A 26,314-nucleotide genomic window follows, 5' to 3' on the forward strand; every position below is an offset into this window, starting at 1 on the left:
TGAGGTACTGCCTCTGTCTTTGGGTTGTTCAAAAGTCCACCACCCCTGACATCTCCTTGTATTGGTGCCCCCCCCACTCTTTCTCTCTCTATATTTTGAGGTTTATTAGTTACTAAAAATTTAAGTTGCTATAACTTTTTGATTAATTGAGATGTTATCATTTTAAAGTCACACATTGTTCTAGTAATGCTTTTTGTCTTAAACTCTATTTTGTTGGTAATAATAAAGTTTTTTTAGTTACTTTTAGAAAATATTTGTTTTCCTCTTAGTCTAAATCTTACTATATTAGATGTTTTGTGTATTATGTATTGCTTATGAATTGGATAGAGTTAGATTTTTTCTATGAGATCTAGGTTGCTGAATACCTTCAGCTTCCTCTTAGGAAATGCAGATCTTCATATTATTGAACTTCATTTTTCTCTTCCAAACAAATGGTAGCAACATGAGATTATCATTTTGGTTCCTTCCTTCCTTACTTCTTTTCTTCTTTTACTTGCACAACCACATTATTATTTTTGCTTTACATAATCAATGTTATATAATACACACACACACACACACATATATGTGTATATATGCATAGTCATGTTTCTCTTTGCTCTTATTTTATTCTTCTATCTTAAATTTTCCATTTGGGATAACTTTCCTTTTGTTTAAACTATATCCTACACATTTTTGAGGCACTACTGGTGGAAAATTTTGTGTCTTTTGGTCTGATAATATCTTCATTTCACCCCTTTTCTTTGGTGTGGTTGTGGGATCCTGGAGGCCAGGTGCAATCAGTCGGTCTGGGGTCCCCGTGATAGGGTGCAGTCAGTTGGTCTGGGGGTCCTGGAGGCAGGGAGCAGTCAGTCGATGTGAGGGCCCCAGAGGCAGGGAGTGATCGGTTGGTCTGAGGGATCCTGGAGATGGGACTCAGTCAGTCCTGCCAGGAGTCCTACGGGCCTGGCTGTTGTCTCAAAATGGCGGCAGCCACGTGTAATCAAACCTGGAGGTACTGTGACAGAGAACTTCCAGGCAACAGCAGGCAGCTGGTGCTCCACTGGTGGTCAGTGATCAGTTTGCTGACTGTTGTCGGAGGATCGGGAGGTGAACCTTGTGCGTTCGGTGATGGATAGGTGTAAGGCAGGTGATGGACCAGCCAGAGGCAGGCAAATGGTGGATGATAGGCACCTGACAGTGAGCAATCTGCACTCAAAAAAGGCATTGATATGCTGGCAGACTGCAGGTCATCACAGCAGACAAATGGGGTAAACACCAGGGAATCGATAAGCAGCAAAAACTGCCTCACCAAGAAACAGAGATCCTCTGCTTGAAACCGGAGTTACAGAGTGACAAGGAACGCAGCCTCCCTCTAGTCTGCCATCTTGGATCCCCTCACCCCTTTTCTTGCTAGGTATACTATTCTGGTTTGTCAATTTCAGTTCATTGAAGTCATTCTTTCCCCTCTTTCTAGATATCATTATTGCTGTTTAGAATGAAGATTCCTTTCAAATTGCTTCTTTGAAAAAAATTACATTTTCCCCCTGGCTTCTTTTTAAGATTTTTCTTTCTTCCTTTTTTGAGTGGAGGAGATGCCAGGGATTGAACTCTGGGCCACTTGAGCACTGAGCCACATCCTCAGCCCTATTTTTCACTTTATTTAGAGAAAGGGTCTCACTGAGTTGCGTAGTGCTTTGCTTTTGGGGAGGCCAACTTTGAGCTCACAATCCCACTGCCTCAGCCTCCTGAGCACTGGGATTATAGGCTAGCACCACCAGGCCTGGTGAGATTTTTTTTTCTTCTTCTTTTTTTTAAATGTAGTTTCAATGTTTGTCTAGATGTGCAGGTTTTTTTTGTTTTTTTTTTTGTTTTTTTTTTTTAACGTAATGCTTGAAATTCATTTGGTTTCTTGAATTTTGGATTGGTATTCTTCAACAGTTGTGGAAAAGTTCTCTGGATTTATCTCTTCAAATATTGCCTTAGTCCAGATTTTTCTCTTTCTGCAGAAACTGACGAAACATAATATACTTCTCCTTTTCTTTTCCATGAACCTCTCATTTATATTCCCCATCTCGCCCTTGTCTTTCTAAGTCTTTCTGGGTTGCATTCTGCCTCCATTTTTTCCAATTTACTTGCTCTCTTTTCACCTGACTCTATTGTTATAAATCTAGTCTAAGGGTTTTAAATTTTATTTACTGTAGTTTTCATTTGAAGACATTTTGTTGAGTCCTTTTTCAGTTGTGTTGGGGGTTCATTATTCTCTGTTGTTATCTTCAATTTTGTTCTTATTTGAAATTATTTTAAGAACATAGTGTAATAGCTGTTCATAAGATGTGTGCAGTAATTCTAGTATCTGAAAATTTTAGTCTGTATCTGCTATTAATTCTTCTTGCTCAAGATAACTTTTTTTTCATTTTGTGCTTGTTTTTCTTTAACCCTATACTGTCATAATAGTAGAATTTGTGGACATTCTTTGAAGTTTAGAATAAAAGTTTCTTATTCCACAGAGAATTTGCTTCCAACTCCTTCCTAGAGTTACTACCAGTTTGGGACCATCTTAAATCAACGCAGCGCTGAAGTTCCCCCAGGTTGTCCAGGTGATATACTGCCAGATGGCAGAACTATGCAAGGCTGGCCTAAGGTCACAACTCAGAAATCCCTGCCATCATTTTCATCTGCTGTCTTGCTGTACTAACTGAGTCACCTATCCCTGTATGCACTGTGGAGGCAGGTTTCCTTCCGGTTCACCATTCCTCTGAAGATAGAATGCAGCTTAGGTCCCGATTTAATGAACAGAAGGTCTCCTACAGGTTGTTTACCTTGGGCAGGCCCTGGGTCTTAAGTTCTATCTCCCTTGGCCAATGAAGTCTTTAAAAACGAAGCCTGAGCTTCATTACTCAGTATTTCATTACTACTCCAGCTAGTTGTAGTTCTTCTGTCAAGAATTTAGGACGAGCCCATGCTAACATAGCCTCCCTGCACTGTGGGGGCAACAAGCAACTACTGCCATTGGCAGACAACACCTGGGCCCTGAGGCAAAGCCATCTCTGAAGAGTGGTAGCAAAGGCTGTACCGTGCTGGCCAATAAAGATGTTCGAGTGCTCGAATTCATGGAATCTTATATCAAGTAAAAGAAACTAGTAGTATGAGAAAACACCAGAAATATCTCACTCTGACACATTTGGAGACAGGGCTAGTTTTGGGAATTAGCTACTATAAGCTTGTGCCATGAAATTTAGAAAATTATTTATAGTTCTGACTTGATTTTCCCTGTTTGATGGGACCTTGGAAATCAGGGTTACCCTTGGATTTATGATAAACTCCAGGTCAGTAATAAAAGGCATTCAATGCATATAATGGATTGTAATTCTATGTACTACCTTCTATTAATTCATCTTTAAAAATGTTACTTGCGATTGTTGTTGACTTTAGCAGTTTACTTCACCAACAGTTACTCTTTGTGTAAATACATTCTGCTTCATATCCTTATATGTTAATTTACTCCTTATCAATTCAATTCATGAGTTCTCATTTCAAATAAGCTACAATGAAAAGCAAGAAACAGCTTATTAGTGTCAATCTGTTTTATTTCTTTTGTAGACACAAGAAAAACAGGCTTTGCCAGTGGTTAAGTGAATTCATAACCATCAGTTAATATTTTACTTCTTGGAAATTGCTTATTTTTAAAGCAATATTTCATTTTTTGCTAGTTTTAGTGGCTTCTTCTGTCTGTTTGGGGGCTAGAAAAATGGTGCTTAAGTTTAATCTTTATGCAGAGGGGCAGTTTGGTATTAAGGATATACATACAGACTCTACCTGAGCTTCAGTCCTGGTTCATAGTTTGATATCTGAGTGACTTCAGGCAAATTTCTTAACACATCTTTGCCAACATTTTCTCATCTGTAAAATGGCTAACAATAAGAGTAATAATCTGTTGGGGTTATTAGGATGAAATAAGTAAAACAAGTCTACACTGTTAGAAACTTTAGGTATTACCTATATATAATATGTGCTTTATAAATGTAAGTTATGTTTGTATACACGAAACAGATGTTAAAATTTGTGAAAAGTGATAGCAGAGTCCTGGTCTACATGGAGACCCACTCCAGGTTCATCTTTGCTTTTCATTTATCTTCCTTCTGGAAGGGCAATAACAGTGCAGTGGATCAGGCACATTATCACTGTGTCCATTTTTCTCCCTGGGGGTTAGATGACAGGGGCAGATGCTGAAGATATACATGTTCCCAAGAGCACATGGTTCCCTCTGCCACCCTTTATCCAAGGATCTCTTCAGTCAGGTGAGTGTTGGGGAGGCACCATTCAATCACCCTCCCAAGGACAATGTGAGGATAGAAAATTTGGATCAAACAATAGGGTAAGTGCTCCACAAAATTGAAAATAGGACAGTGTGGCCAGAAGAATAGCAATGCAGTGACCTTGGATGGTGTGGTGTGAGAGCAGGAGGGGCCTTTTCCTGTGGTGTTCAGGGAGGGTTTCCAGGTGAATGTGGAGCTTAGGTTTACAGGTAAGCAGGATTTTACTTCCTTACTCCGTGGCCTGAGCTGTGTGTACCTTTACTTACACTCTTAATACATCCTTGTGATAGCAGATTTTCTCCATGTGGGGCCGTGTGGAAAATCACTGGTTAGTCAAAAGGGAATGGTTTCTCCCCTTTCCAATGCTTATCTAACAGGGGTTAAGTGTATTTTACACTATCAATCATAAAATCTTTTGAATATTTAAATGTTTAATTCTTATAGCTATATGTTATCTTCACTCCAGTATATTTTATAGCAAGAAATAGTGCTTGGGAATCATGATCTTTCCATCTTGACATTCTGTAATAGTAGATTATTTTTCACAGCAAGTCATCATGAAAGCATTTTGAACAAGCAAATATGATATGCCATATTTATGAACATTTCATGGACCCTTTAAATGATTTGCTCTTTTAAAAATATGTCTTTTTTGGGAAAAATATTTCTCTTAAATCTTACTTCAGCTTCTCTGGTGAAGTTTAATTTCCTTCCCAATTGTCCTCTCCTCAGTAAAGATGGAGAGCAACAGATATCATACTCCTTGATACTTGAGAAGCATCCCTGAAACATCCCTTTCCTGAATAATCTCATTTTGTCAAGGTCATAATTTTGGTCCTATTTTACAATCTTTTGGTCAATTTTACTGCTCTGAACATCTCTCTTGAATGTCTGAATCTAAATGATTGTGCTCCAAGGGTCTGGCCAGGGATAGTATCAAGCTGGATCTGGTAACTCCCACCCCCACGCATTACTTACATACCCCTGTGTCACACTTGAGTCTTTAAGAACAGTAAAAGCATTTCAGTGGAGTGGATACGTTATCTCCTAACATTTATTTATGTTTTTTCATAGGTAAACACCAAGGCCCTTTGAAAAGAAACCCTCCCTTTACGCACATACAGGGAGAGAAAGAGGGAGAGAGAGAGAGAGAAAATCTTTATTGTGAATTGTTTCTAATTAAAGTTCTTAACAGCAGTTAAAGAATAGCACTACATACAAGAGTTCTTTGGGGTTAATTGCCATTTATTACACAAAGAGGGAAACATGTATGGAGTCAAAAGGATGCAAAGAATGGATTTTTAATGATTAATTGAATAATCTGTCTTTTTTAAAACAATCAATGCATCTGGAATAAACAAATATCTCTTCAATTGAACTTAGATTTTTGCCAGTGATATGCTTTTAATCTATCCACTTTCAAAATGGGTTGCGTGCATACTTAAAGTTTGTGTTTGAATTCTCCATCTGTCATTAGCACAGTTAAATAAAATTGGGATAATTATGTTATAAAACTGGCACCAAAATTGAAGGTAATTCAATGAAATTTAAGAATCACTTGATTGCTGTATTAGCCTACCAGGTTCTTTCTTGAATTTATGATGCATTCCAAAGTGCACACGGCACAGAATTTCTTATTTTAACTCTGTGTTTACATGGCAGGTGTGTGTTGTTTTACCGAACAACAGAATTTTACTTGCTTCTTTCACTTGTGGCTTTGTTTTTTTAAAGAGCTTCTACCACGTTTTAAAAACATTGCTTGAAAGATTTTCATTAAATCCTTCTTTCCGTATTTACCCTCTTGTTTTGCTGATGAAAACTTTGTTTACTTTTCTTTGGGATGTTTAGATAATGGCCACCATTTGCAGTAGGTTCATTATTTATGTATGGGTCAAAACAAAATAAGAATCCAAATTAGTGATATTTAACATTTGAAAGGTTTCATTTGTCTGGATATACTCAGATTATTATTTGTTCCTATAACTAAGTTACAAATCACTGAGATACAACTTATGTGCAAATCCTGTATGGGATTTCATGAATATTTAGTGCTTTGTTTCTATTTCTAAGTCTGTGAAGTTTCATAAATCAGCACTGTCTTTCCTTGGTGCTACATAGCTGTGATTTTTGTATTATCTCTTCTGAATTACAAGGACTGAGTTTCACACAATTTTCATATGAGAATAATTCGGGTAGGTAAAAGACAATCTATCTTCGTTCAAAGCTAAGGTCATGATTTAAGTAAAACAGGAGAGGGAAAACAAATTTAAAGCTTTCCTTTAGCCCCAATTATTACAGGTTGTTTATAATCTTAAAAAATATTTCCAGTTTTGTGATCTAGGGTCCAAGATATCATCATATATTTTCTATCTGAAAATTCCATCAGCAATATTTTCTTAGATTTCACTACTGTAAACATGGACTCTCAGCTATTTTCTTAGGATATTACCTGTTCTAAACCAGTAATCCCAATGTGACCAGTAACTGATGTTTCTGATTTACAGACCCAACCCCAGGAATTTTGTTGTTGTTGTTCAGTAGCATTAAACCAATGATTCTCAGTCTTGACTGCTAATTAGAATCACCTGGGATCTTTAAAAAGATGTCTAGGCCCAATCCCAGAGATTCTTGTGGTGTTAGTTCTGTGTCACGCTAATTCTCAACCCAAAGAGCTTCACAGGTTAATGTCCAGCCATGTTTGAGAACCACTGCTATAAACAGTACATTTCTAGATTAGAAACATGATAGTTTCTTAGTGAATATTGATTTGATTTGAAAATTTTATCCATCCTCAAATATTTATCTTTTTATGTATAAAATTATACTGATAACCTCTGAGAGAAGCAGTGACTGACACCTTTAACAAGTTCTGGCATAGAGAGATGTCTGGAACCTGTTTAGCTCAGCAGGAGAAACACAGGACTTTGTTGAGAAGTATTGTGAGAAGCATTGACTTGCTATGCCCAAGAAAACCAGGAGGTCTATTTTAGTTAGGGTTGACTTCTCAATTGCTGGTAATACTAGCTAACATATATGGAGTATTCAATATGTGTCATTTTAGACCAAAAAATGTGGAACATCCCTAGCAATCAGGGAAGTGCAAATCAAAACTACACTGAGATTTCCTCTCACTCCAGTTGGAATGGCAATTATCAAGAATACAAATATTGGGCTAGGGAAATAGCTCAGCTGGTAGAGTGCTTGCCTCGAAAGCACAAGGACCTGAGTTCGATCCCCAGTACCGCAAAAAAAAAAAAAAAAAGAATACAAATATTAAATGCTGACTAGGATGTGGGGGAAAAGGTACACTTGTACATTGTTGGTGGCACTGCAAATCAGTACAACCTCTCTGGAAAAGCAGTGTAGACATTCCTCAAAAAACTAGAAATAAAACCAGCATATGACCCAGGTATCCCATTTCTTGGTATTTATACAGAAGAACTAAAATCAGCATACTTTATTGATACAATCACACCAATATTTATAGCAACCACAACTTACAGCAGCCACTTTATAGAACCAGCCCAGATGCCTATCAATAGATGAATGTATTAAGAAAATATAGTATATATACACAATGGAGTGTTACTAAGTGACTTTATGTACTCATTCAGTCATAAAGAAGAATGAAATTGTGGCATTTGCCAGTAAATGGATGGAACCCGAGACTATGCTGCTAAGTGAAACCAGCCAGACTCAGAAAATCAAGGGTCAAATGTTTCTCTCATCTGTGGAAGCTAGAGCAAAGTAAGGGGAAAAAAGGAGGCAGTGGGCTGAGTATCATAAAGATAGAAGGAAGATCAGAGCAGTAGAAGAAGGAGATTGAGAAGGAGGGAAAGGGGAAGAAATGTAGAGTGAATTTGACAAAATTATGCTATGTGCATGTATAAATATACCACAGTGAATTCCACCTTTATGTAGATCTATAAAGCACCAATTAAAATCAACAAATAAATGAGTGAAAGAAAGACCTGTAGAGTAGAGCTCAGGAAATAACTTCTGTTTTTGTAAGTCAGCACTGCTTCTGAACCTAAAGCCACGAAAGTCTTCAGTCTTGAGGTCATTGCCATCATTCTGATGGGCAGGATCCATGGCCTCTCTAGGCTAGGTATATGAATGAGTTAAGGTTTATGCTAACCCTGAAATTCTCTTCCATAAATTATATCACTCAGATGCATTATCTTTACTTGGCAAACTTCCTCTGTTCCTATCCTATGGTTAATCATTTTGTTTGTTCAATAAATCTTTTCATTGATTTACAAAAGAAAAGCAAAATTTCATTCTTATGAAATACATCACTTTAGATGAAGTTTGGTGAGTTCACTTAAAATTTCCCCATACCATAGTGCCACATAAAATTACTGCCACGAGTCAGAATACTTGGATTCTAATCTCCATGCCTTCCTTCTTTAAGTACTAGGTAATTTCATGCATGTCATTCACTCTCTTAGTCTTCAGTTATCTTAGATGTAAAATTTAGAAACTATATTATGTGATAGCAACGGTTTCTTCTCACTCTAATATTGTGTGATTCTTGATATTACAAAATAGCAACAAGGATATATTTATATATGTAAACTGTACATATACTGGGAACTGCAATTCTCACCCACCAGTTCATCTTTTTAGTTCCAACAATTTCTTCCTTATTCTGGGCTCATCTGTCAAAATGAAGAAGTAGGAATATGTGATTTCTAACTTTTTATGATTCTATTAATCTTTCTTCTGTTAAAAGTCATTTGCTAAAAATGTAACAGTCTCTGTGCCTAGCAATCTTTCATGTATTAGTTCAGTTTCTATTACTATAATGAAATACTTGAGGTTTAGTACTTTATAAAGTAGAGAGGATTGTTTATCTCACAGTTTTAGAGGTTAAAAACTGCAAACAACATGGTATTGGTTCTAGCATGGGCACCTCTGGCTGCATTGTACCATGGTACATGGCACCCTAGCAGGAGTGTATACAAAAAGGAGGGATCATATAGTAAAAGAGGAAACCATGTAAAGAAAAGGATTTTTAAAAATAATAATCCCCTTGTGAGAACAAACTCAGGGTCCCAGGAGAACTATCTTAACCCTTTGCCCTCCATGACCTAATGACCTTCAACTTGCTTCTTAAAGGTCCCACTCCACCTTCCAACATCACTATACTAAGGACCAAATTTCCAACATATGAACCTTTGGGAGACAAACCACATCCAAACCACAGCATCTCAATTACTCTCTATGTACCCCTGGAAATTTGTTTTTATCTTTGATCACCTAGATTTTTAATATCAGAGTGTTACGTTTCTCAAATATTGATTTCTGAATATGTTTGGTTACACAAGTAATGAAAACATTTTTCTCATTTACAAGAAAGTAGAGTTAATAGAAGATTTCTCCATACAATATTTTAAAAACCTCTGACACCAGGTACCATTTATTTGTATTAGAATAAAATATTACAGCATGTTTCATTTAGTACAAATGTATTTATAATTTTACACATAACATATCTACCTTAGTTATCACCTGTTCTCTAGAGAACATATTTGGAGTTCAAGGCTTATATGCTAATATTTTGTTGAAAATGTGTAAATACATGGCAGCATGTGTGAAAGAAAAGGGAAATTGAGGCAGAGAAAGAAGGCAGAGAAAGGTATGGTTTACCATTCTGACCATCATTTCCAACAAGCCCAGAAAAGACATGGCTGCTTAACCTCACAAGAAATCTTCAGATGGGCTGTAGGAAAAAAAAAAAAAATCCTCATCTTGGAACAGTCTATCAGAGGGAGAAAAGTGAGTGACTTCATGTACTCATTCTCTGACTGGTCAAAATGTACTGCTCAGGGGTGAAGCAAGTCAGTTTCGGAAAATGGAATTATCTCAGGAGGGACACAAAAAAGCTCTCACTGTGATGGTTAAGGTGAAGCAAGAATCCCAGGACCCAGGAAACAGAGGCAGTACATATCAGTGTCCTGCCTTGAATATGACACAGTACTCCATGGTGTGCCACAAATACCCAGGATTTCCTGATGCTGCACCTTTCCCAAATTCTGGGTTCCATAGTCTATCAGTTAATATCTTCAGGATGTCAAGTTTATCAATAGGTGCTACTGCTCCACTCCCAACAAACTCTAGAACAGTGCTTCTCAAACTTGAACATGCAGAGGAATCTTTTGGGGAATCTTATAAAAATGCAAATTTGATTCAATTATGCAAGGACATTCAAAGTGTGGTCTATGATCATCTGAATCAACATCAGTTGAGAGCTTATTAGAAATGCAGAAGTTTGGGCCTTTCCCTAAACTACTGAAATAGAATCTGTTTACAGAAGATTCCCAGATGATTTGTACACACTTAAGTTTTGATAAACAGTGCTCTCTGGTCTAGTAGAGTACTTCTCAAATTAACTGTGGTGATGAGAAAATTCTTTTACATTTTCTAATCCTTTGTAGACCATCGTGTTTGCAAAACATAAATAAATTCAATTACTAGGAAAATATTTTTTAAATCATGTTTTAGTAAAAATTCAACTATTACTTTATGCAGTAGACATAAAATTATTTTTCTCAAACTACTCTACAATTCTTTCTAAATTTGTATTCTCAATGTCTACTTGACCATAAACGGACAGCAAATTGTTCATAGAACTGTACTGGTCTGTGGAAAAGACTTTGAGTAGCATTTGTCTTGAAAAGAAAGTTTGTCTTTGTATCTTTGTAAGCTTGGAGAACTTTAGTAAAAATAAGTATATTGCAACATCTGCAATGAAGCAATATTATAGTGAAAAGATTCACCACTTCACTTACAGAAAGTATTTTCCTTATAATGTAAAAATGAAATGTAAACTGTAATTTTTGAACTTTATTCCCATTGCTTCCCTCTCCTTTCATCTTCCCCTCATCTTGAAGCATTCCATTAAAATGCTGGGTCTGGCCAACTTCACACAAACCCTATATTCTGGATCCTTCTGGTTCTTTTGAGGTATTAGTGGGAGTGAGTTGTTCAGATCCTTCCCAGGCAACAAGACAAGTGGAAAACCTGAGGAGGACAGAGTGCCTTGGGCATGGGGAGCAGATACAAGCAGACCGTTTCTGTCTGGGCACTGTCTGGTCATAGAGTGTGAGAGATTTACTGGTGATTTTAGTGTTAGAATCATTGTCCAAGTGGAAAACAATACAAAACATTGATGAAAGAAATACATGTAAGATGACTGCATTTAAAAAGTACATGATACTTGGAGTTTTTAAAAAAATGTATTCTAACAAAGAATACAGGAATTACTATTCTTAAAATAGATTTTTTTTACTGGAAACATTAATTATCAAATTAGGTATGTATTAGGTATATATAGATTTCTTTATATATCAACCTATACATAGATAGGTATATGTACATATGAATGGATGTGTTATAGGTATGTGCATATCTATGAGTGTGTATGTATATGTATATATACATATAATATAAATACATACATATATTTCAAAGATACATATGTATGTATGCTAGACAAGTAGATTTTCCACTCCTCATTGAAAGATTCATTTCACAATCATTTTAAGCCTATATTTTTAAAACTGGAAACACTACTCATCTGGCAAAGAAAAGGATCAAAACTACTAAGAAAAAATACAAAGCTCCTTCAGAGCATCCTAATTTTACTCTTATACTTTATTCCTCATGGACCTTTCCCTACACTTTAAAAAAAAAAAAGTCTTATTTATACACCCTGGGATTTTCTGCATTATTTAACAACCAGGTTAACTATTATAGCAAAATCTACTTTTATGAGCTCAAGATACTGACTTTCTCTATAAGGACCCATGAGAGATACCTCTCTCCTAAAACTGTATTAGGAAGACTGTGTCCCCAGAGTTGCTCGTTTGCTTTTAAACTTTTTCTTAGCACTGTCACTTATTAGATGTAAGGCATGAGTAATTTATTTCACTTTTATGGCTCCACTTCCTCGTTTTAAAGGTGGAGATAAAGATTTTAAACCCTTTATAGGGTTATTCTGTTGATTAAATGAGGTAATATAACAAGTGCTTAGAACAGTGCTTGGAAGATATTACTTAATGAATATGACTGTTTTTTCTTATATGGAGTTGGTGATTTTTTTTTAACTATTCATGTTTTCCTTCTTGTTTTTTCTCCTAGGAGGATTAAGGTTACACTGACTTCTATTAGTCACTGATCATTATTTATCCCTCTTATTTCTAATTGTTCATCAATTTATTTTTTATCTTACTATTTTACAGGTATATCTGTAGGCAGCCTCAAATTCTTTTATGGAACAAAGTGGTATATCAATCATCTATCAGTCTCTTAAAAATTGGATTGAGTTCACCTGTGGACAAGTCTCAAGGACATTTTGAAACTCTGATTGGCTTAAATCTGGTTTCTTGAGCCAACCACTTGAAAGACAGGATTAGTTTATTTCATGTGATTGAGTTTCATTCTTAATGATGATGGAGAATCAATCTAAATACCAATTACAGTACAGTATCCTAAATAGGAAAGCATCTTACTCATCTTTATATCCCCAGTGCTTAGCATAGTTTCTGGCTGATAGCAATGCTCCACAAATGACTGATGAGTCAGCAGACGATTTTTGCCTGGGTGCTACATTTCTATTTGGCAACTTGACCAAAACAAAGGAAACTCAGTTATAACCAGAAGACTTCCCCCAAATCAAACTTTTCACTCTCTGAAACAAGACCTTCTCATCAAGCCAGGCTCCAGAAAGCTTTTTATGGTTTATTCCTTACCTAATTCATTTGGTGTCATTATCCCTTCTTGCTTTGTCCTCTAACATTGCTAAATCCCTGGAATGTCTTTAAAACCTGCCTGCTACCGGAAAGAAATTAACCAAAATGATAGTTGTGATTTTATAAGCATAGTGGTAGGATACTTATTTTTTCTTTTTTTCCAATAATTTTGTGTAATTGTGTTCCTTAAATAGATGTTTTTATATTATTCTAAAATGAACATTTTTAGATTAAACCAAAAGTTAGGAAGTGTGGGGGGAAAAACCTGCCTGCTTTACCCCTCATATTTATCTTTGAACACACTGATCCCTCTATCTAGTGAAGCATTTATCCTTTAAACCTGGACCTGTATCTTCACCTCTCTGTGGGCAGTTTCTTTGCTACTGACTCCATAGACATTTATGACCCTAACTTTCCTAGTAAACCCCTCTACATTGTGTGTGTGTGTGTGTGTGTGTGTGTGTGTGCGTGCGTGTGTGTGTGTGTGTGTGCGTGTGTGTTTTCTTTCTTGAACTTGATGCCCAGGCAATGTATGATGGAGAAAGAGCACAGGTTTTGTAATCAGACAAAACTGGGTTAGGTCCTTGTTTGGCCACTTTTTAGCTGTGTAACTCAGCCCTATTACTTAACTCTGCTGACAGTTGGGTTACTGGTTTTGAAATGAGGACAGTGAAGTCTACCTTAGAGGGTTGATGCAAAGTTCAAATTGGGGAACATGTAAAAGTCAAGCACATAATTGGTACTCAGTAAATAAGTAATAGAGTAGGCACTAAAAGTTATTTAGCATTATGGGAGGGGGTCTTGCAATGTGAAGATCATGTAACAGTTTTATAATGATAGATTAAAAATCAATGTGAGTTTCTATTTAAGCGATTAGATTTTTTAGGAGTAAACATAGTTTAGGGTTATAAATATGAAATGGGAGAAGCACATTAACTGCCTTCTAAATAGCACATAGTAATAATTTTGATGAATAAGCAACAAGCTATTTGCTTCCTTTCTTCACATTTCCTTGAGTATCTATCACAGAGTCAAATTTAAGAATGATTATTAGTATGATATTAGAGCAATGGTGCTCTAAATCCTCACCACAAGCACTGGTTTCCAGATGAGACTATTCTTGAAAGACTTAATTTAAGCTTTTCCACTTAGCATTTAATGTGACTTATTTTGTACAATGACAAAGCTGCAGGTGTTAACAAAATCTAAGAGTTTAAAAATGTGCCTGTGGTATATTTAAAGTGACCAAAATAACTTTTTTTAAGATTCAAAAATAAACTGTTGACATAAATCACAGAAATACCACTGCTTAAGAAATAAGATTGGTAGCATTCCATCATTTTCACTCAGAAATAAATGTTCTCTCTAACCTAGCCCCAATTTACCTTCAAGACCCCTCCCATGCTCAACCTCCTCTGAGAACTTCTACCCTCCAGTTTTATGGCAGGATTTTTCTGCCTCTGCCTTGAGTTTCTCCTGCCTCTGGCATACTTTTGTATAGAGGCATGCTTTTTTCACATCCCTGTAGTCCAACTAAAGCTGAAGCTCAGGTCTTGGGAGGGGGTGATACTCAGAACCCATTCCATTAGTGGTGGGTGACTCAAAGAGAGGCCTAAGTGTGGCAAATATGGAGAAAGCAGACTCATCCAGTCTGCAGGGTGGATTGGGAGCCTCATGCAAAAGGCAATGCGTGGAGCTGTGGGAGTAACTGTCTGGTCTCTCCAAACTGATAGTAAAAGCTGCTTCCAAACTGCCTTCACGGTGTGTCTGAAGGAGGAGCACATCCTGAGTGGAACAGGGACTAAGCTTCCCAGAATTGTCCCAGAGGCAGAGGCTGTAGGTCAGAAGGGAAAGGCAATTTTGAATTGAAACATGAGGCCCTGACCTTCTATCCCCAACTCCTTTCTTCCCCAAGACTTGTGGAGGAAGCTTTGGAAGGGGTCTCTTACGTGAGAAGTTAAAGGGACACACAACCAAGACCATCTAGTGGGTGGTGGGCAATTCATTTGTTCAGTCAGCAATATTAAAAAGATGAATGTTGGAGCCTATATTTTTTGGCAGCACAGAAAGCTGAACGGGAAGAATGGTGCTCTTAAAAAATATATTGGCATCTACGTCTCTCTGACTCTTCAGACTTTCAAACTCCTAAAACTAAGGAAATTTCTAGAACCAGGACTCTTTCTTAGATAAACAAGGGAAATGCATTTAAAGTGCTTTTTAACTCCTGAGAAGAAATTATTTCTCTATAGGGTCCCTCCAATGGAAGAAGGCAAACGTGATCTTTTACAACATGGGAATGTAGAAGTACCTCACCAACTGAGAAACATTCTTAGTATGGATTTAGATTCTACTCTCCTCAGATTAATATCTTTTTTTTGGAAAAGTAACATGACTAAATTCAACAAGTCCATTTAATCTTGATGTGTCTGTGGAAAAGAAAATATAATCAAGAAAACTTCACAACCTGGTGATTTGTAGCAACTGTTCTTTTACATAGAATAGCTTATTCGCCTCTCACCTCCAGAAGGTGATATGAGTGGCTGAATATTAATCTTAAAAATGTTGAGTGATCAACAAGAAGATAAGAGTCTGAAAATCCAACATTTATTTGATACATTTGTGTCCTTCACCTATAGCATGGTACTTTTCAACTCCCTGCAAGATGAGGCCTATGATAAATATTATGTCCACTATCGAATGCAAAAGAATTTCCTGTACATTGCTGGGTGGTGAGATGTTAATGTTCAACCCTGTTATACATAAATGATGATTACATGAAATAATCAAACATGGCTTGCACGTATTTACCCTCCCTATCCTCCCTAGCCCCAGTTTATTAAACTTTCTTATACCATAGTAGCACTACCTTTTTCAGCCTCCGAATTTGAAGTATTTGTTGTTTATATTTTATATTTATCTATGTGCAATAGCATATTATGCAATGATTAATCTTTCATCCAAGACTTAGTCACATTAGCCACTGATTTCTTTATGCTTGATTAGGTCAACCACACAGAGCCCAGAAGTTAGAAATTTGGGTGCTCTAGATTATGCCAATGTTTTTAAAGATTCTTTTCAAAAGTGAATAAATGAACACTTGGCAGAAAGTGCCTGTCACAAACACCATATGACACACTGAATCAACATGGTTATAGACTATGTACACCCAAACATGTTCTAGTGGGAATTTTTCAATGATGAACATTATTAGTTCTGAGTATTTCTACAATGTACTCCATACTCCACAAGGCTTTATGTTTGCCTATTTCATATTTTTAAGTTAATTAGGATTCATTGTTGAAATTTTGGAAAATGTAAAAATGCGAAAATGAGTAGGAAAGAGTTATCCAAAACCCCACTACTCATTTTGGCATGTTTCCTATTTGTTTGTTTGTTTTACAAACTTAAGACTTTACATGAAAATTTTATATCCTGTACTTGTGCTTAATTCCATAACATAAATTCCCCTAGTCCTTTAAAACACCTAACAAGCATATTTTTTAAACCAAACATGAATATTTCTTTGTTTGCTATTCTTATGATATGAATAAATCATGCTAGTTATATAAATTCCAAATAATATGTAAGTGTACATAGCAATTATAATCCTCCACACAGAAATAACTGCTGTGAAATTTAGTACATAGCCTTCCAAATTTTTGCCTATGCATTTAAACACAAACTTGTATGCATATATACAGAAAAAATATATATGTAAACATGCAATGTTGGGATCACACCTTTGATATAGTTTGGCAACCTACATTTTTCGTTTAGTACATTTGAATATCTTACTCCTTATTGTGTGCATCCCTATTTATTACTTACCCTTTAAAAGCCTGCATAGTGCTATATTATAAAAAAGAATCCTAATAGTTATATAAAATTGCACCTAATGAACGTGTATTTTCCTGATGGTCCACTCCCACTCCCCCATTGACGGAGATTTTGTTTCTTAACTTTCAAAACTAAAAGTAATGCTAAACTAAAAATAATGGTGTGATGAAAGTCTTGACCCACATTTAGCTGTCTACATATAAAATTATTTCCTTGAGATAGAGTCCTGTTGTTGGAATTATTGATGTAAAACATGAAAAAACTTAAGCCTCTTGACACAAATTATAAATTTTCTGTGATTTTATTTTAAAAATGTATTTGCTATTCCTTATTTCATGTAAAATTCCAATATCTAATCCTCCCTGTCACATTTTAATACACTATATCCTAAAAGCCTTTTAAAATTTAAATTTCAGTTCTATCATTAGCTTTGAAGACATTAGACATGTTTTTATAAAATTTAGTTTGATGTTAAAGATAACTTGGTAGATAGCTGATATTGGGGTAAAATCCGCTTTTATATCAAGTTAATGGTGCTTTCTAGCTTTATCTTTTGTCCTTTGTCAGAGCCTTCAGGGAAGTTTATGGCACTATACATAGGGTGGTGCACCCAGGAGTATGAAATTAGTCTCTAGGAACTACATTTACTGCTTTCACTCAGTAACAATATATGATGTTAGGTGAAGCTTTACTTAGAAACTTGCTCAGGTCCGAAGTCTCCTGCAATCTTCAGTGAAATGTGTGCATTTAGAGTTAAAATTTTATGAATCTTTGTTCAGGGAATTACTTTTCACCTCAGTTCAATGTTAATTTACTTGTAAGCAAACAGAATGTAGCAATACTATTTCTATCCTAAGAACATATGCATGTTGTTCCATTAGTAGTAATATTTTCATCAGAACATTGTTGAACAGTAGCAAGTGATAACATTTGTAGGCAGTAATCAGAGACTTGACAGCTTTCCTCACCACTAACATTCTTCCTTCTAGGAGGCGAGAGATGTAAATTGAATGGAACACTTCAGAAAATGATTATTAGCTGATACTAACTCAAATACCAAGTTGAAGCTGAATTACTGGTTTAAAAAAAGACATGAGATCTTTTGACATTGTCATTTCCTAGTGGCTAAATTTTATAGGCAGTAATCATAATAAAGAAAATAAAATAGAGTTATGTGAAATTTTGTATCTTTCACAGAGGAAAAAAAGGAGTTAGCATGTATGAATTTCTTTTACCTTTTACCATATACCTTAAATTTACCAGCGGTCATCCTATTTTTGTCTTTATCAGTTGTGAAAGAATAAGTATCTGTCTTCCTATCTAACTATACTCTTCCCTCTCTTCTAGAAAACCAGTGCATCAATCAGACTTTTAACTTCTGCTCTTGACAGCAAGTTATCAAAAGCTTTTGAAAGATGCCATTTCTGCACTTCTTATTTTATTTAACATTAACTTTTACTTTGCTGTCCAACCAAAAGTCTTTCTCAACCAGGGTTGCATAAGAGAATTCAGTCCTACAGAAAAGGCTTTGAGTGACTATTTTCTTCAAATTTCCCATGGATGGTAGAGCAAGAACATTCTTCATGATGCAAAAGATGGATGCTAATTCATAACATCTGATGAATGCTTTAGGGCATTGAGCCCGAAACCCTCACTTTCTAATGGAACATTAGTTGACAAGGATCTCCCCACTACTCTCCACCACAGAAGCAACCAGCTTTCACCATTTTTGCTAATTCTTTGGGGATTGACCTCTATGTCACTAAAAATATGCCTTATTTTTAAGTTTTGGTATTTTATATTAGTTTTCCACAGTGGAAGAGGAGACTGTGGGAGGCAGAATTTTTAAGGTCTTCCAAAGATATTCATCCATAATCCTTGGAATTTACAAATGTTACTGTACTGAGAAAAAGGGTTTTGCATAAATGATTAAGTTAAGACTCTTTAGATGAGGAGATTACCTCCCATTATCAGGGTGGGTCCTATACACCATCTAAGTGTCCTTACCAGAGAGAGAAGAGGGAAATCACACACACACACAAAAGAGATACTGTGGCCACAGAAACACAGACTCTAGTGATGGGGCCACAAGTCAAGGAGTGCCAGCAGCTGCCAGAAGCAGAAAAGTCAAGTTACAAGTTCTGCCCTGTGGTCTCTGAGAAGATTAGACTCTCCCAACACCTCAACTTCAGTCCAGAGGTTAGACTTCTGCTTCCACAACTGTTAGAGAATCCATTTTTGTTGTTTCAAACCACCAAGCTGGTGGCAATTTGTTCAGCAGCCCTAGCTGCTCATAGTTAACTAACTGCTAATCCTTCATCCTCCCTATGCTACCACTGCAAGTACCCAAATGCTTGGTATTCTTTTTCATGGTTACTCTGTCTCCTCATGTTTCTCTGAAGATATTGAGGATGTGTTTATGAAGTGTCTCCCTGCATGCTTTCTATTTTCCCTAGTGCTTTTCATCCCCCTATTTAATGTTTCTTTTTTTAATGTTAGAAAGGGCTTATCTCAGATGTCTGGTGATTCTAGTTTTTCTGCTCATATTTAACAGCTGGAATATGAAAAAGCAATTGGAAACTCCAAGTAGATTTGTTGACCACAAGCCTTATTGTTGTGGAATTGAACTGGAATATCTTCTGTATCTTTAAGTCTTTATTCTTAGGTTGGTAAAATACCTTTGGGAAGACTTTTCCAACCCCTTCTCCAGGAGTGAAGAGCTAGAACAGAATGTGGGAGAAGAAAGCTAGAAATCTCAGCCTTCAATCTACATACCTGCACTTGATTCTCATTTTTTCAATTGTAAGGCATTCTCAGTTGTGCCCATCCATGTATGTTTATATCTCTAAAAGGTGAGGATTTAGGAGAGAATGGAAAGAGTGAATGTGTTTAATCTGCTATGTTTACACACAAAGTTCTCCATCCCTTCACACCACGCAAGTTGTTTTCATTGAGATCATCAAAAACATTCTTGTAAATTCAGTGGACACCTGTAACCTATAGCTCTTAGTCCTCTGAACAACATTTAATAGAAGAGTCCTCTGCAAAGTGCCCTGTATTCTTTCTTTGACTTCAGTGAAATAGTTGGCTTAACATACTGGCTGGGCATCATCCTCCATTCTTTCCCCTGCCACACCTAAAATGTCCAATCAAGTCCTGACACTTACATCATACAAAAAAGTCATTGATCATTCACTATCTCTCACCTTTAATTTGCTTATGTGTTTCCAGTTTTTCCTAGTCTCAAATATGATTTCAAAATGCAGTGAGAATAGTATGCAATACAAACTTGATTGTGTCACTGCTGTGTTTAAAAATTTTCAGGATTATCTGTTGCACTTAAGCTAATGCTAAATTCCTTAGCACATGATAAAATGCTTTTTCTTATCTGGCCTATATTTTTGTCTGTGGCTTAATTTCTCAGGCATGCAAATTGTATTCTAGCTATATTGAGCTAACTGGTAGCAACATGAATATGCCAAATTCTCTTTGATCATAGTGCTATTTTTCATTGTATGGAATCTTCCTCTCACTTCCTTTTTTTGCCCTAACCAACCTCATTAGACAAATAGTCTTTGTTCTTCACTGTTAGCATTCTTTTTCTTATGAAGCCTTCCCTGCACTGTCTACACCAGTTTAGGTATCCTCCCAGGTGCTCCAGTGGCACCCTGTGCTTACTTAGACTAGTGGTTTTTGTTCTATGCTCCCAGACCAGTCTACTTTACTTTTATTTGAGACATCATTTGTTTCATTTATATCTTCCCAAATTTCTTGGGAGTTCTATGAGGATAGGACTGGCACATCTATACATTTGGCATTTCATTAATGCCAAGTAAAGTGTTTGATACATACGAAGTGTGCTGGTTGTTCTGTTTGTTGCCTTGTACCCAAACCTTCTTTCCCACGGTTCACCATTCAGCTTATCTGCTTAGATACATACTGGGGAAGATGATCTTTGAGATACTTGAACTCCCTTGCCTTCTGATCTCTGATTCGGTTTGACCACTGGAAATGCAGGAAAATATAAAGATTAGGTCATTTATCCTCTATCTCTGACATTTTCTGCCTTACCAAAGGTAGTTATCTTCTGTTGGCTCTTCCATTCCACTCTTTTCCATTCTCTTCTATGACTTGCAAGGATGCTCTGTATGCACTACATCTGTGGATTCCCTTGAACTCTTGCTCTCATTTGTGTTCAGCCAATAGTAATTTCATTAGGAGTCAGAGGACAGTGACATTGGTGTGTTTATTGTTCTGACTTACTCCCTGGAACATCACCTGGGGTTGCTTATGTTCCTCAATCAAGGGGTACGGCTCTAGGATTCTTCTTCTGGACTTCATTCACTGCATCCTTACCTTGGTTCTTTGGGTCTCAAGATGGTCAGAGCTCCTCTTAAAGTTCTGTGGAACTGCAGTGTGCTATCTTTGCAAATTATATCAGTTTCCTCTTTGTGATATACAATTCTGTTGGTTTTATATATTGACCACCACATATATGATGTAGAACTCTTTCATGGGTTAAGAGAACTCTTCCACCTAAGTAACTCTTCCACTTTAATCACTGATGATCACTGTTCTGCTTTTAGTACCAAGAGTTTCATATTTTTCAAGAAATTACACAAATAGGAGCATATAATATGGAGCCTATATAGTCTGGCTTCTTTCACTTAGCAAAATGTATTTGACATTAATTTATGTTGTATGAATCAATAGTTCTTTATTCTTTATTGCTGGATAGTATTTCATCACATGAAAGAACCAGAGTGTGTTTATAAATTCATTAATTAAAGGACACTTGGGTCATGTCTGGTTTTGGGTGATTATGAATAAAGTAGCTATAAACATTTGTATACAAATTTTTGTGTGAGCAAAAGTATTCATTTCTTTTTGATGAATACTTATGCTTTGTTAAAAATAGTTGTATAGTAATCTCTCATTTGATATAATTTTGTGTGTCTTATGTGTGAGATGATTGCAACCTAGACAAGTGTGTCTCTGACAATTGTCTACAAATTGACCAAGTTGAGGAGGATATTGGTATAGCTAGGGAATTAATGATCAAAAGATACTGGTTCATGTACCAAGAATGAAGAATGAGATAGATCAAAAATACCATCAGTAGCCAAGCCAGCACAAAGAGAATGGAGAAAAGGAGGGATAGTGAGGTATACAGCAGGCAAAATTAGATTTTAGGCATTCACCTACTGTCTTCTACCTGCAGCTTTAAAAACAGGTCCCCAGCCAATGAAGCACGTGAATAGCCCCAGTGTAAAGACCAATAACCTCAAGAATAGTTCCTTCCCTAACCTTGAACTCTTCACCCTTAACATATCTCACCTTGGCCATGTTGTTTAGATCTTCCATCATCAGCTGCTCTGCTCTTCTAGTATGCGTCTGCCTCCCTGTACAGTTTTCTGTATAGCAACTGACTATTCTCTTTCTTCTATTACCACTGAACCGAGTCCCTAGACAGCTGTGGGTCCAAATTATCCCCATGAACTTTGTTAATTTGCCAGGTTGGTTGAAGGGTAGGTGTGTGACTGTGTAGTTATCTTATGGAGCTATTGAGTGAATTACATATATACATCACAGTTACAATGACAATGGTGGTATAACTGATGCTCACATTTATTGAGCACATATTTTGTTCCAGGCAGTAAACCAAGTGCATTACAGGCAATAATCATTAAATCTTCACAACAAATTATTAAGTATGTATACCTCTTATGCTTGCATTTTATATATGAGGAAACAAGCACAGAATGGTTGTGACATGAATATTGAGGTAGTAAGGGATGGAATCAGTATTTGTATCCAGGTTATCTGGCTCTGAAGTACTCAAACATCCATACTACTGTTGCTCCTCAAAAATGATAACTGGAAGTGTTAGGAGTAAAACATCTGACTACAAGTACTTTGCTTTTCTTGGATAATGATCCCTAACTAGATGCCATGTTCAAATGTATATATTAACTGCAGATATAAAATATGCAAATTGCATGGTCCTCATATTGGGAAATTTTACTAGACTAGCAATAAATACACCAATTATCTTTATTTGGAAAATGAATTAACGATGATAGGACCAGTTTACAGAGGGCTTTGATTATTCAGCTGAGTAGTCAATTCAAATTCAACTTTAGTGGAGTGTGAATTGAAGAGGTATTTTTGCCTTTACAATGTTGTTCATTCCAACTGTGAAAATTAAGGAGAGTAAGGAAAGCACTGTATAAATCTTTTTAAATGCAATGCAGTATCCGGTATGAGCAGTGGACACTCTCTAAGTATTGCTGATTGATGGGGGATGAAAAGACAGATGTGCCCCAGGAGTGTGTTTACCAACACAGATGGTCTCTTTTGGGAGATGAAATAACAGGAAATGGAAGCCCTTTCACAAAAGGAGAGAAAGAAAAACAGAAATTTGGGTTTGTAACATCATATTTTTGATTGTTTTAGAATTTCCGTTTTTAGATGAATTTCTCACTTGTGTGGATTTATGAAAGGCAAATTATGACTTCCAGTATTTTTTTCTCAAACTACCCACTTAGTTTTCCATTTTACCTTCCCAAATGATTCCATTCTGTTAGAAATGTTATATGCAACTCTTTGTTTACACAAGGAATGAACTGAAAGAGAAGGATGGGAATTTGGGGGTTTTGCATCATAAGCATCTCTTCTAATGTCTCCTACATATACTCACAGTAAAATTACATTCTGCCTTCACAGCAAACCCAACTAGCTTGGATTTTAAAAAATACCAGAAGGTAAAAGAACCAAATGAATCTCTCCTATTTGCAGAGGATCAAATAGAGGATACATAGAGTGTGACATGATAAAATTCTTAAAATAAACCAAGATGAACACACAATATTCTCAAATACTCATAGAGTAAGGTTAATTCACTAGATTCAATCTGTCAGTTTCATACTATACTTACTGTATTCCAAGCACTGTTCTAAGCACTTAGGAATATAACACTGAATGAGATAAACATCTCTAGCCTTGTAGAGTTTGTATCTAGTGGGGTTGAAGGAAGGTATATAATCCAATAAATAAGTAAAACACATGGTATATCAGATAGAGAGATGGAGACAGGTATCAGAGAAATAAGCAGGGAAGGGGATAAGAAGTGACAGCATCCTGGGGACAAGGTGGGCCTGGTTTTCAACAGTAAATACTAATGTATTAGAGGGGATGTGTACATATTTGGAAGAATGTTCCTGCAGAGGAAACAGTGAGTACAATGGATCAGGGCAGCAGTGTGCCTGGTATGTTCAAGGGATTGTCAGACCAGTGGAAAATGAGAGGTAGAGAGGTATATGATCAGGAGAAGATCATCCAGCGATCTTGTAGGACATTGCCAAGAATTTGCTTTTATTCCCAAGGGCTTCTCTCTTGAAAATAAGCTATAGTGGAACATGGGTAGAAGCAGGGGAACCAGTTAAGAGGTTACTACAGTAGTCCAGTGGAGAGGTAATGATGACTAAGGAGTAACTGATGAAGATGGTGAGATGTGGTTAGATTCTGAATATGTTGTGAAGATGAAGTCAACAGGATTTGTTAACTACTTGGATATAGTTTGTAAGAGAAAGAGAGATTCAACATGCAGTTAGATTTTTGCACTTGAACTCTTGTCTTTTCATTTTCCACCATGAGAGGAAGCAGCATGAGACCCTCATCAGAACCCAAGCAGATTCTGGCCCTATGCTTTCAGTCTTTCCAGCTTCCAGCACTGGGGGTCCAATAAGTATCTATTCATTATGGATCACCTAGTCTCAGGTGTTCTGTCAGAGCCACAGAAAATAAAACAAAACACTTACTGTCTATCCTCCATGAAACAAACCTTTCCCTATATTTAACCAAATTCACTTTTCTTGTAAATTCTTAATAGCTTTCTATGCAATTTGTTCTTTAAGTGACCAAATGCAAAGCATTTAACCAAGTATCTACCCAACAAAATCAATATCTTTAAGGATATGTGTATGTGTGTGTGTGTGTGTGTGTGTGTGTGTGTGTGTGTGTGTGTGAGAGAGAGAGAGAGAGAGAGAGAGAGAGAGAGAGAGAGAGAGAGACACCGAGACAGACAAAAAGGAAGAGAGACTGGATGTTGAAGAAGAGACTTTCCAAATCAACACACATTTATTCTCAAGTTTGTATAAGGACTATAACGTAGGCTGAAAATGTATTATTTTTATTTGGTCATAATTTGCATAAAGAGCAATATAAAATGCCAAGAAAATTTTGATCCTATCTTCGCAATCTTTATACTCATATTTACCATCTGATTACTTATTCATGTTAATATAATTATTTTCAAAATCTCTTCCCCTGCCATATAAATCTGCATCATTGGATAAGTGGATATAACTAGTGTATTTTTTATTTTAACATCTTTCCACATACCAGTCTTCTTCACTCTTGTGGATACTATTCTGTTCCATCCAAATCCTCTGTTTAGAACTGAGGGACCAAAGCCCTTGGCTGATGGGGACAGTTGTACTCTGCTGAAGACAGCCTCCTTAACCAAATTCACACCCACTTCTCTGGGCAGCCTGCATCCAAGTGCTGCAACAAAGGATAAAAATGGCTCAGACTGCTCACTGCAACTCAGGACAACTATGAAGGGCCATCCCAGCCTCAGAACCCCCATGAGGTCAGCTGAGACACTACTATGGCTGCGCTGTAGCCGGACATCTCACTGTTCAGTCCTGCTGCCTTCCTTTTCCCCCGTAGGTATTGGTCCTCAGAGCTCTGCTTGATAACCTTCCTGAACACCAGTGTTCATCTCAGAGTACTTGCTGGGGAAACCAACTGCAACACGCCTTGTCACCCTTTTCTACCATATTCTAGCATTCGAGATTGAAAACAACTTTCCTCACACGTATTCTTGAGATGCCCAGTGCTCCGCAGTTTCCTCTGCTTCTACATGCCTCTCTGTCACACTCACTTTGCTGCTGAACATGTCCTGGAACCCTGGGATTCCACTTCCTCCCAGCAGGAGCCTCTCTAAAGCACTCTATAAGGTACAGGCACCTTTCTCCACAGTCCTGTCTTTAGCCCCCTCAGCGACACCATTCCCCGCTACAAGTATCTGTCAAAATTATTGAAGCATTGCAGACACAACAGAAGCAATTATAACTAAATAAGATTGAATCCATAGCGCAAAGGAGAGAAGCACAAAATGTCAAACCTCTGACTTGAGGAAACTTCATGAACAAATTCCAGGTCTTTATTATCTCATTTTCAAATCCCCCTCACCCCAGAAGCATCTTCTTTTTCAAACTTCCACAGGGTACCACTTCTTTCTCTTATAGGGAAATCCTAACCTCAACCTATAAGATTTCCAGTATCATCCCCCTCATTCCATCCCAGGGGGTGTTAATACAATTCCTAAAGTCTGGATATCAACTGGGCAGTGTCTCA

Source organism: Sciurus carolinensis, chromosome 8 (assembly GCF_902686445.1).
Source record: "Sciurus carolinensis chromosome 8, mSciCar1.2, whole genome shotgun sequence".
Lineage (NCBI taxonomy): Eukaryota > Metazoa > Chordata > Mammalia > Rodentia > Sciuridae > Sciurus > Sciurus carolinensis.